This window comes from Salvia miltiorrhiza, chromosome 3, assembly GCF_028751815.1.
Source record: "Salvia miltiorrhiza cultivar Shanhuang (shh) chromosome 3, IMPLAD_Smil_shh, whole genome shotgun sequence".
Taxonomy (NCBI): domain Eukaryota; kingdom Viridiplantae; phylum Streptophyta; class Magnoliopsida; order Lamiales; family Lamiaceae; genus Salvia; species Salvia miltiorrhiza.
The window spans coordinates 2,431,206-2,443,470 of record NC_080389.1 but is presented as its reverse complement, the minus strand read 5'-3'; the positions used below and the strand labels follow the sequence as shown (position 1 = coordinate 2,443,470).

Sequence of the window (12,265 nt, the reverse complement as noted above, 5' to 3'; positions counted from 1 at the left end):
GTGACTTCTTTATACATTAAAATTTTCTTTCGGTTCAGTGTAAACTTTCGATCCGCTTCTACAAATTAATCCCTTTCTTATTCCCGCTTCTTAATTCCCTCCATTGGTCATGATTCCCCGGATTAACTATCCTTAGTTAAGCCCGGTCGTGACAGATTCCCTCAAAAAAAAAAAAAAAAGAAATTGTGGGAAGATCATATGAATTTATCACTACAAGAAAACACGCGTTTAACGACCGAAATTAACGACCGAAAATTTCGGTCGTCAATAATGCGGCCTTAACGACCGATTTACGACCGTTTAACGACCGATTTTATTTTTTATTTATTTTTATTTTTTAACGACCGAAAATTCGGTCGTTAATTATTTTTAAAAAATTTTAATATTTAATTTTTCTTAACGACCGAATTTTCGGTCGTTAATTTTAACGACCGAAAATTCGGTCGTTAATATATATATTTTTATTTTTTTTATTAAAAAATTATTTTTTTTTAAAAAAAATAATTTTTTAAAAAAAATTATTTTTTTTAACGACCGAATTATTCGGTCGTTAATATTATTTTTAAATTATTTTTTTATTTATTTTTTTATTTTTTTAAATAAAAAAATATTTTTTTTAATTATTTTTTTTTAAAGACCGAATTTTTCGGTCGTTAAAATTATTTTTATTTATTTTAATTTATTTATTTTATTTATTAACGACCGAATAATCGGTCTATAATTTTATTTTTTCAATTTTAAAAATTTTAAATTTTGTTTTTATTTTTATTTATTTTTATTTTTTGATTATATATAAATATATATATAAATATTTAATTATTTTTTATTAATTTTCTATTTAATTATTATTTTCAAATTATAGAGAATATTTTGAAAATGATTGTTATTTTCATAATATTATTCTATAAAAATAGATAATATTGATTATTAATAAAAATGTGATATTATTTGCAAATAATAATAAATTATTAGATTTATTATAATAAATTATTAGACTTATTATAATAAATTATTTGACTTATTAGATTTTCTAAATTATTAGATTCATTATTTTCAAAATATTAATAATTTTATTATTTTAAAATAATAAAATTATTTTTCAAATATTAATTTTATTAATATTGATTATTTGATTTAATATTTATTTTGTTGTATATTTGATTGTTATTTTTCATACTCATATTTTCTTTTCTTTTTTTAATTACGATAATATTAATTTTTTATTATTTTAAATTCGATCGTATATTTATCGTCAATGTTTCGCCGACACCACAAATCTTAGTTATTATCTCGATATATTATAAGGTTATGAATGATTAATGATATTTTATATTGAATTAGAGTTTAAATGAATTAATAGGTACTATATATATCAATAATACGAGTGTTCTCTATTGGTGACTACTCGAAAGGAACTTCAAGGTTAAGCGTGCTTGACTTAGAGCACAAGTAAGATGGGTGACCTACTGGGAAGTTCGTCAAATTGTATGCAATTAAGGTCAAAATACATTAGAAATACACTAAAAATACTTGTGGGATACAAAGATATTAAAAAATATATATATATTTTTTTCGAAAAAAAAATATTTTTTTATTAATTTTTAACGACCGAATTTTCGGTCGTTAAAAATAAAATTTCGGTCGTTATTTAAAAAAAAATAAAAAAAAAATTTATTTATATTTTTTATTTTTATTTTTCGCTTTTTAACGACCGAAATTTTGGTCGTTAAAAATAAAAAATCGGTCGTTAAATTTAACGACCGAAAAAACGGTCGTTAAAACTCGGGCGACGATGCAAACAACGACCGAAAAAAATGGTCGTTAAATCGGTCGTTAAAAACATTAACGACCGATTTTTGGGTTTTAACGACCGAAATTTCGGTCGTTAGAGCCGCATTTTCTTGTAGTGTATATATTTTCTCATGCTCTCTAACAAAACTCTTAAGCTCAACAATGTCTTAGAAACACGTTGTCGAATTGAAGTATTGGCATCCCTTTAAAAATCTACAGACATTGCATCAAAGTAAGTATCCCATAGAATTCTTACATCTGTCGGAGCACAATGTACCAAGATTATTGCAAATAACCTGCGTAATTCATTTGGCATTTGAAATGTTATTGCCTCATTAATGCAATCGAAAATACTTTGATCAGCTTCTAATAAACCTTTTTTTTGTGCCGCTTCTTTGAATGTTGAGCATTCTATACCATTAACCGCCGTCAATAAATGTTGGAAAGAGATTGGTCCCCTAACATGATTCAACAACAATTTTTCATAGTATCTTTTTCCTTCAATCGGACTTACTGCATTTATACGTCTAATAATGCCAATTTTCTACCTTTCTATCCAAATTTTGTCCTTCTTACTCCATACATAGTGCTCTGGAAATTCTCTGTAGAGATATTGCCTTGCATTTTCACTTGTAGCACACATAGAAAAATATTCAGTTAGCATAGTTTTTGAAACATGATTCCACAATAAAAGCTTATGCAGATTTTGGGATGCGTGATATTTTACACACGCTTAAATCTAAAAGTTTAATACTATAATTTATCAAATTATTAAAATCAATTTATAAACATTATAAAAATATAAAATATGATAACTACTTAACTAATTTTATCATCAATCAATTAATTTATAAAAAGTTAATAGACATACCTTGTTCTTCATTGGAGATAATATCGTCTGCAGTTATGGTTCTTGCTAATAATATAGAAGTACAACAAAATTTGTGTTACGAACTGAAGACGTTGGATCATTCTTTTTAATGTTTTGATGCCAACCTGTTTCGCCCATTAGAAAAAGAAGTGGATATATATTGCAATAGATCATAACATACATAATAATGCTTTATTCTATGTCTATCACCGGAATGAGCATGAACTGTAATATCGCGCTCCAATGGGATATTTTCATTATTTCCCTCAACCCATAAAAGGCCCAGTGTTTCAAATTCTATAACCATTTCTATGTTCGGAGCAGAATCTATAATACTCGTGAGAAAAAAAAAAAAATTCCCCTTGGACACCATTTTCTTATTTCAAGATTCTCCTTGTCAAAATTCAATTGAACTTCTTTCTTCTTTCTGGATTAACAAATATACGATCAAAATTCCTTTCACATGCACCAAGGAACACAATTTTCCATGCCTAACATATTCATCCCACAAATATATTCATATTAGCAAGAAAAAATGGTATTTTTTTAAATCTTTCGCACGGTAACTACTCGAATTTATAAAGCTGTCGCATAATCCAGCCATCTTAACAGCAAAAAAATATCAAGATAGTGAACGTTTTCTCTCATCACAGCAAAACTCAAGTAGATTTCAATGTCTTCAAGAAGACAGCAAATCAAGGACTTCAAAATCCCAAAAATCGAATCTTTAGCCATGATTAAAGCAATGCCCAACAAAACAGAGATGGGCTCCAAGAATTGCAATCTAAAAAGTGACAAACTCAAAAGGGTCCTTAGATTGCCTTAGGCTCTTTCCATGTGATGCTTTCAGAGATGGTTAAATGGATAATTAGGTGGTTGTTGCATGTAAGTGTTCAACTTAGTAGATTGGTTTACCCAATCAAACTATATATTGTACTACTTTTTAGAGTTTCTAAATGTTGATGACGATGACTTGGCTGACATGGATGACGAATATATGCCCGATGCTGAAGACACACGACATAATCAGAACGATGAAGTTCAAGAAAGATCAACTGGTAGAAAGCTAAAACCCCCTAAATCTTAACATAGAGTTCACTAACACAATTTAGTGGCAAATAAAACAGAAACACTTATATACCAAGAAAGCAACACCAGAAATAATAATAAAAAATAAAAAAAGAAGCAGCTCATATTACAAACAAACAACATGCAGATCGAACCAAACATCACAAGACAAATGGTTACAAACAACAAAAAGGAATGTTAATAATAATTATAATTGTAATTATTAGTTTCAACTCTTGAAGATTAAGCAACGAACCAACAATCTTCATATCTCTCCAAGGAACCTTCCAGCCACTTAGTGTTAACTTCTTCAATGATAGAGGAAAAACAGGATTCAAACTCCCGCAAAACGAATTATGTCTCTCCAGTTTCAATTGCTCAAGTCGTAAAAGATCACCAAGACGATAGGATTCACCAAACTTCTCTTTAGAGTAGCATATTCCCAACTTTTTAATGTTTGGAATCATTTCAATACATACAAAGTCCGTTGCCAACGAAAATGTTTGTAAGTTTGTTAGAGGAATAGATGCTTCTTCAGGATGGGGTAAAGGATGAAAATGAAAAGACAATAAGATGTCTCAATTGGCTCAGCCTCCAAATCTCCACCGGTAAACGAACCTCAGATCTCACTACAAGAAAATGCGGCTCTAACGACCGAAATTTCGGTCGTTAAAACCCAAAAATCGGTCGTTAATATTTTTAACGACCGATTTAACGACCATTTTTTCGGTCGTTGTTTGCATCGTCGCCCGAGTTTTAACGACCGTTTTTTCGGTCGTTAAATTTAACGACCGATTTTTTATTTTTAACGACCGAAATTTCGGTCGTTAAAAAGCGAAAATAAAAATAAAAAATATAAATAATTTTTTTTTTTAAATAACGACCGAAATTTTATTTTTAACGACCGAATTTTCGGTCGTTAAAAATTAATAAAAATATATATATATATATATATATATATATTTTCTTTAATATATATCTTTGTATCCCACAAGTATTTTTAGTGTAATTCTAATGTATTTTGACCTTAATTGCATACCATTTGACGAACTTCACAGTAGGTCATCCATCTTACTTGTGCTCTAAGTCAAGCACGCTTAACCTTGAAGTTCCTTTCGAGTAGTCACCAATAGAGAACACTCGTATTATTGATATATATATATATATATATATATATATATATATATATATATATAGTACCTATTAATTCATTTAAACTCTAATTCAATATAAAATATCATTAATCATTCATAACCTTATAATATGTCGAGATAATAACTAAGATTTGTGGTGTCGGCGAAACATTGACGATAAATATACGATCGAATTTAAAATAATAAAAAATTAATATTATCTCAATTAAAAAAAGAAAAGAAAATATGAGTATGAAAAATAACAATTAAATATACAACAAATAAATATTAAATCAAATAATCAATATTAATAAAATTAATATTTGAAAAATAATTTTATTATTATAAAATAATAAAATTATTAATATTTTGAAAATAATGAATCTAATAATTTAGAAAATCTAATAAGTCTAATAATTTATTATAATAAATCTAATAATTTATTATTATTTGCAAATAATATCACATTTTTATTAATAATCAGTATTATCTATTTTTATAGAATAATATTATGAAAATAACAATCATTTTCAAAATATTCTCTATAATTTGAAAATAATAATTAAATAGAAAATTAATAAAAAATAATTAAATATTTATATATAATCAAAAAATAAAAATAAATAAAAATAAAAACGAAATTTAAAACTTTTAAAATTGAAAAAATAAAATTAACGACCGATTATTCGGTCGTTAATAAATAAAATAAATAAATAAATAAATAAATAAATTAAAATAAAAAAAATAAAAAATAAATAAAAATAATTTTAACGACCGAAAAATTCGGTGTTTAAAAAAAATAATTAAAAAAAATATTTTTTTATTTAAAAAATATTAAAAACATAAAAAAATTAAAAAAATTTAAAAAAATTAAAAAATAATATTAACGACCGAATAATTCGGTCGTTAAAAAAAATTAATTTTTTAAAAAAAAATTAATTTTTTTTAAAAAAATATTTTTTAATAAAAAAAATAAAAAAATATATATTAACGACCGAATTTTCGGTCGTTAAAATTAAAAAAATAATTAAAATATAAAAAAATAATTTTTACGGCCGAAAATTCGGTCGTTAACTTTAATTAAATATTAAAATATTAAAAAAATAATTAACGACCGAATTTTCGATCGTAAAAAATAAATAAAAAATAAAATCGGTCGTTAAACGGTCGTAAATCGGTCGTTAAGGCCGCAAAATTAACGACCGAAATTTTCGGTCGTTAAACGCGTGTTTTCTTCTAGTGTCTATAAATAATTAAAGTCTGAAGATTATGAAGCTTTGATATGACTGGAGGAACTATACTAGTGGGAATATTGGCAGCAAGGTAAGTTAGATGAATCAGATCAAACACTTGACTTGGCTCCCATTCCCAGTAATCATTTCTACGTAGAACATGAAGAATCTTAAGCAAACTAAAATTCTCTATAGATTCGTGGGCGCCACAAAGCCTTCAATTACCTTATGGTGTCCCTCAGCTGAGATTGGGTACCGAAAAAGGAAAGTGACTCAAGATTCGTGGGACGAAGGGAGTACCTTTTGGATACACTTCGTTTTATTTTGTTAACCAAGGCCCAGCATGAGTAACTCACAAGCCCAATATGGAAGCGAGGGTCATTTACATTTGGGTTGGGCTAATTTTATATTTTGTTTGAAAATACAAAATTTATGTTTTTATACTGGAATTAGTGATAATTGGATTGAGTCTCTAACTAATTATTGTTATGAGAAAATATTAATGAATATTATGTTATTGTGAATAAAATAACATATTTTAATTAATATTAATAATAACTAACACTTTAGTTATAATTAAGAGTCAATTCATGAAACTATCCATTCTCTTATAACAAAAAAAAAAAAAAAATATATCCACTACATAAAAAATTTAAAAATTAATCAATTTTTATGCATCTTTGACGATGAATTACATATTCACGAGGCGCTTGACTTGATGGATCTTCAAACTTTAATTGACATATTTCAGAAATAAAATACCGCCTCCGTCCCACAAGAGTATACATTACTTTTGGTGGCACGGGTTTTAATAAAATGTTAAATAAGTGTATTGGGAGTTGAAAAAATGATTTACATTATTATAAAATAAGAATAAAAAATAAGAAGTTAGTGATGGGGTAGTGTCCAAAAATAGCAACTACACATTCTTGTGGGACGTCCCAATATAAAAATAAGGGCAAACTCTCATCGATCTTTGTTTTTATGGAAAAAACAGAAGTGCCTAATTAATTATTCCAAAACATTTTGATATTTCAATTTTTTTTACGTGTTCAAAATTTTGTTTGTAATTCATATGTTTTATTTATGATTACTGCTTGCTCGTAATAAAGAAATCAAAAGATAAACTCAATTTTTGTTATGTGGTTTGGGTGGGTTGGGGCTATACAATTATTTGCTGTGTTTATTTTTTTAAATTTACGTAAATGAAATTGTTAATTTATTATAACTTTAATTAAATTTAGAGGCTATGAAATATTAGATAAAATAATAATTTTTTAATTATTTTTAATTATTATTTCAGATATGAGGCTATAAAGAGTAAAATAAGGGCTATGAATAGGATCACCCATATTTAAATGTAAACTGATACATGGGCTGATTTATAAACTGATTCATATCTATATTTCTGAAAATCGACCGCACAATCCATAACATTTCATTTTCATCTCAAATTTGTACGTTGATCGGTTTTTATCTATGTGGAATTGGAAATTCACATGGAGGCGGCCAGAAATGACACGGTGGCTCGGAAATGACACGGTGGCCGCTAGAAATAAAATATAAATGAAGAATAATTACAGATGAAGGAGATTTGAGAAAAATTTAAATTGTGAAGTTTTAGATTGACATGTAAGAGAGATAATATTTTCATATTATTACTACTCGTCTCTTTTTGTCACGATCGGTCCTAATTAAGGATAATTAAGCCGGGAAATCGTGGCTAATGGAGGGAGATTAGAAGCGGGGTAGAAAGGGGAATAATCAAACAAGAAAGGATCGTATTTCATCATTGTTAACAACATGGATATCTATAATATAACAGAGTTTTTGTCGTATAGACTCAAATAACTAACAAGTTCGGATAACTCCGACTTATCCAAAATAACATAAAACTTCTGAGTACGCAGCGGAATAAGGTTCTGATTACATGTATGAAGACATGTAACCCTAGAGTTCATTAATACATAATAAGACAAAAGAATCCCGCTCGTCACTTCATCACCATCGGCAGCTGCTCAACCTGCACATTTAGAAATATATGCAGGGCTTGAGTACAAAAGTACTCAGTGGACACGTATGCCTAATTATAAAAATACATGCTTCAAAACTGTAAATTGTCATGCCATCATAAACAGTACAGCAAGGGAGTTTTTCGCTAAAAGGCCCAAGCTTACTAAATTCATTTGTGATTCTTAAAGTTCGTCTGCAGACTAAGTTCTCTTGTAATCTATCATATCTGGACCTTTGTGCCGGAGAGGTGGCCACCTCTCACGGTCACTTGACCGGCCAACCCGCTAGATGACTCACGGTCACTGGTGTACACTAGCCCTGACAGGATAGCTATCAACTGCTCAAGACCCGAATTCGATTACATGATTAAAGTCACATCAGATAGATATCATACTGAAATTTAAACATTTTATGGCAAGACAATATTTGAAATAACTTCAATTAATTTAGTCATGAAATAACTTGCTTGAACGTAACATTTAAACTCATTTGATATATATGAAAGTAATGCCCACCTGATAGAAATTTTCTGTGGTACAGTAGCTCCTTGACTGATTATTAATCTCGTGTTTGACCTTTATTACGAGAATATAAATAAGATACTGCTCGAATAAAATCCTCAATTAATGAGAATGCGTAATTTAACTATGCATGACTCATATTCCGATAATTATTATTCTGAGATAATAATCTGGGAAATTCTATTATAAATCCTAATTGTCGAAATAAAATAATTTAAATAAGGCTCGTCACATGAGGTCGGATAGATTATCATAATCAATCCGTTCTCATCGGGTGTTCTAATCCCTCAATTAAATAAACCCCGTTCCTCGTAGTCAATAGAAAATAAATACTTCAACTTATTCGCTTTATAATCTCATAATTAATCGGGCTTAATAAATAAGAACAAGTAATGTTATAAAATTAAAAAAAATAAAATAAAATAAAAAGGCTCAACATAAGGCACATAAGAATCACAATCAAACATCATCAAAACATGCTCTGCTTTTACACTGACTCAACTTCAAAATTTAATCTGTTCTGACTCCGACATCTCCTGGACTCGAGACTCATACCGAAAGAAAGATCTTCGAGTCTAGTTTCATATAAAAAAAAATAGAGTCGAAAACTCCAAGTGGTTTGAGAGATATGACGTTTTTACCACGATCTACCATGTTCGGCAGTTTTGAACAATCGAAAACTTGTATTTTTGAAAAATAGTAAACGTTGTCAAACTGGGCTCAACTTTGGTGGATATCTAAATAACACAATAAGGTTAATACCATAAAAATTTGGAAAGCTAGATCACCCAGGAAGCGACTGAAATAAATGACTCTTTTCTCTGTTCTCTGAAATTCTCAGTAGTAATGTGCAGTTTAGGTTTTGCATTTTAAAGAAGTATCATACGAAGTTGGAATGGCTTGAAATTTTACCAGGGTACTCAAGACTCATGTAGGGACTTGCTATAAAATTTTCAAAGCTGTTAGACATCGACAAACCGTCGATCACAGTAGGTCAGTAGGCCTACGAAATTCATATTTATAAGTCCTTAAAAATAATTTATATAAATCAAGAAATAATAGTTTAATCCCAAAAATATTCATTAAAAGTCCATCCTAATTTAAATAAAGAACGGACCTCATTTAAAATAAATAGTCCCAAACTTGTTACGCACATATACTAAATCTTTCACGAAACATCCTTTAAAATAAACTTTGATACATAGAAAATAATTCAACAACTTGAGCTCTTAAGGGGTTGTTTTACAACAGACACCAAATCTACCTCGGATCTCCAAATGAGGCTCCAAAAGACATTCTGGAAACTAGACATTTCAAGGATCATTCTCCAATTTGAATCGAATGAAAAACAATTCAAACGAGCAAGATATGCCCTCTCAAAGATGGGTATTTAACAAGCAAAAATCTGTAAATTTCATATTTCCAGATTACAACCAAGTCAGTGGGCTTTCTTTAAAAATTCATATCTCCCTTTACAAAACTCCACTGGGAACCCCAAAGGTCAATCTGGAAACTAGGGAGAGATCATAACACTCTCCAGTTGGATTTACTCTAAGAACCTTCATGGTTTAGAAGATATGACTATCTAAAGTTCAGTGCACAAAAAGAGTTCAAGTTTGGCAGATTCAGAACATAAATCGGAAAAACCACTTTAAGCTTCACCAAAAATTCTAAAACTGAACAAGTAAGTTCCCAACATGTCAGTGAATATTCAGTAGAAAGATAGGCTTGAGAATCAAATATTTAAGTCGGCCTTTTCCACCTCAAAGTCGTAGGTTTGTAAAATCTACTGGATGGTACATGGAATAAGAACTAGATTTCAAGAATTTATACCGGTTGTTTCCCTTACTCAAAAATGGTGAGGCCGATGTCAAAAGAAAGATACGGGAGTCTAGAGTGACATATTCAAGTTTCAAAGGTTTTCACCGATTGAAACTTTACTTATGATCTCCCAAAGATTGTTTACCAAAAATGTATTCCAGATGGGCAGTGATGTTTACAAATTCATAAATAAATCATGCGAGCTCTAAATATTCTGAAATTTTACCAAAATATAGAAAATGTATGAAAGATGATACACAATTAATTTGAGAATTTTTGGGAACCGTTTGGATGATATGCAACTGAATTCAAAATAAAGAAGCTTAGTATATACCTCTTCAAGTTACAATTTGGAGTTGGAGGAAACTCTCTCTCCCTTTCTCAACTTCTTCTACACGTTATGGTGAGGGAAGAAAAGACTTGATGGCTGGAACAATATGTGTTGTTGCATAATTGAGTTGGTGGTGAAAGTGGTGGGGAAAATGGTGGTGAAAGTCAAAAAGTAGATTTAGTGGTAAAATGGAGTGGGGAACAAAATTAATGGAAAGAAAAAGAGAAGAAAAAGAAAGGAAAAAAAAATGTAGAGGAGAATTATTGATGTATTTTCTCTGTCTCGGTGATTCTGTAACTGTAAGATGGATCGTGTGCTCGTATATGCTTGATACTGTTTATTTAAATAAATCTCGTATTTCGACATGTGATTTCTCGCTTAAATCGATAAATTATAAAATGAATCTAAATTAAATCCGTAGATTTAATTCGTTTGTTGTTCTAATATTTAAATTAAATCCGCAGATTTAATTAACTCACGAGTCAGAAATAAATCACAACTTGAATAAAGATAAAATCTAATTTCATCTTGCTTAAATAAATAACGTGACTTTGCTAAGTCAGTTATAACTCTGAAATAATATCATTAACTGCTTTAACAATATAAATTCAGGATCATAAGCTGAATTCATATTAGGATAAAAACCGTTTTCATTCACTGATGAACAAAAATAAACACTCATTACTAGATTTAAAATATATAAAAGAGCGGGTCACTACACTTTTCGAACCCAACAAATCTTATATTTTCATGAGCTTATTAGTGCAACAATATAATAATAATTAATAATAATTTTATATTTTATTTTCATGAGTTTAATTCATTTTAATATTTACTATTTCTATTACTATTATCATCCACAAATAGCATCACATCACAATTATAGTTATATATGTGCTAAATATATATAAATAATATATTAAAATACTAATTAATATATGCTTTTGTAACGTCTTTGTTAATTGATTGATTAATAAATATAAATGTTGACAGTGATATGTCATTTATAATTATATTTAAGAATTAAGAGAATATAAAATGAAGAATAATTGCAAATGATTTTTTTTTTTTGTGAAAAATTCAAATGGTTAAGTTTTAGATTCCCATGTAGGAGAGATAATATTTTCCAAGAGGTGCACACAAAGCTTGGGATGAATGGTACGAATGACCAATTCGTCTCAAGTCATGGTGTGCCAACGCTTGGGACGAATGGGGCGAATGGACCAATTTGTAGCCTTTAATTTGTCCCAAGATTGGCGCACAACACTTAGAGTGGTAGCAACAATAAACCTAGTAAAATAACTTTTACAGTGCCACATTAAAAGTTTAATCCACCGCTTTTTATAAATTTATCTATGCAATAATGAATCTAAATAAAGCAACTTCTAAATAAAAAAGGAAAAAAAATTGAAATTAAAAATAGAAGAGTGAGGAGAGTGAATTTTTTTGAATTTTAAACTTTAAATTATTATATCTATTACGTT

The 12,265-nt window shown here is 28.6% G+C and overlaps 1 protein-coding gene and 1 long non-coding RNA gene across 2 annotated transcripts in view; both read right to left on the bottom strand.

Annotated features, from left to right (window-relative positions):
• LOC131016821 (putative late blight resistance protein homolog R1C-3) overlaps positions 1 to 12,265 on the bottom strand; it is a 629,159-nt gene that overhangs the window by 109,128 nt on the left and 507,766 nt on the right. The gene's annotated exons all lie outside the window — the stretch shown is intronic.
• LOC131017087 (uncharacterized) lies at positions 7,857 to 11,261 on the bottom strand. Its single transcript, XR_009099405.1, has 2 exons — positions 8,624 to 11,261; positions 7,857 to 8,118 (listed from the first exon to the last, which is right to left on the bottom strand). It is a non-coding gene; the product is annotated as an uncharacterized LOC131017087 (long non-coding RNA).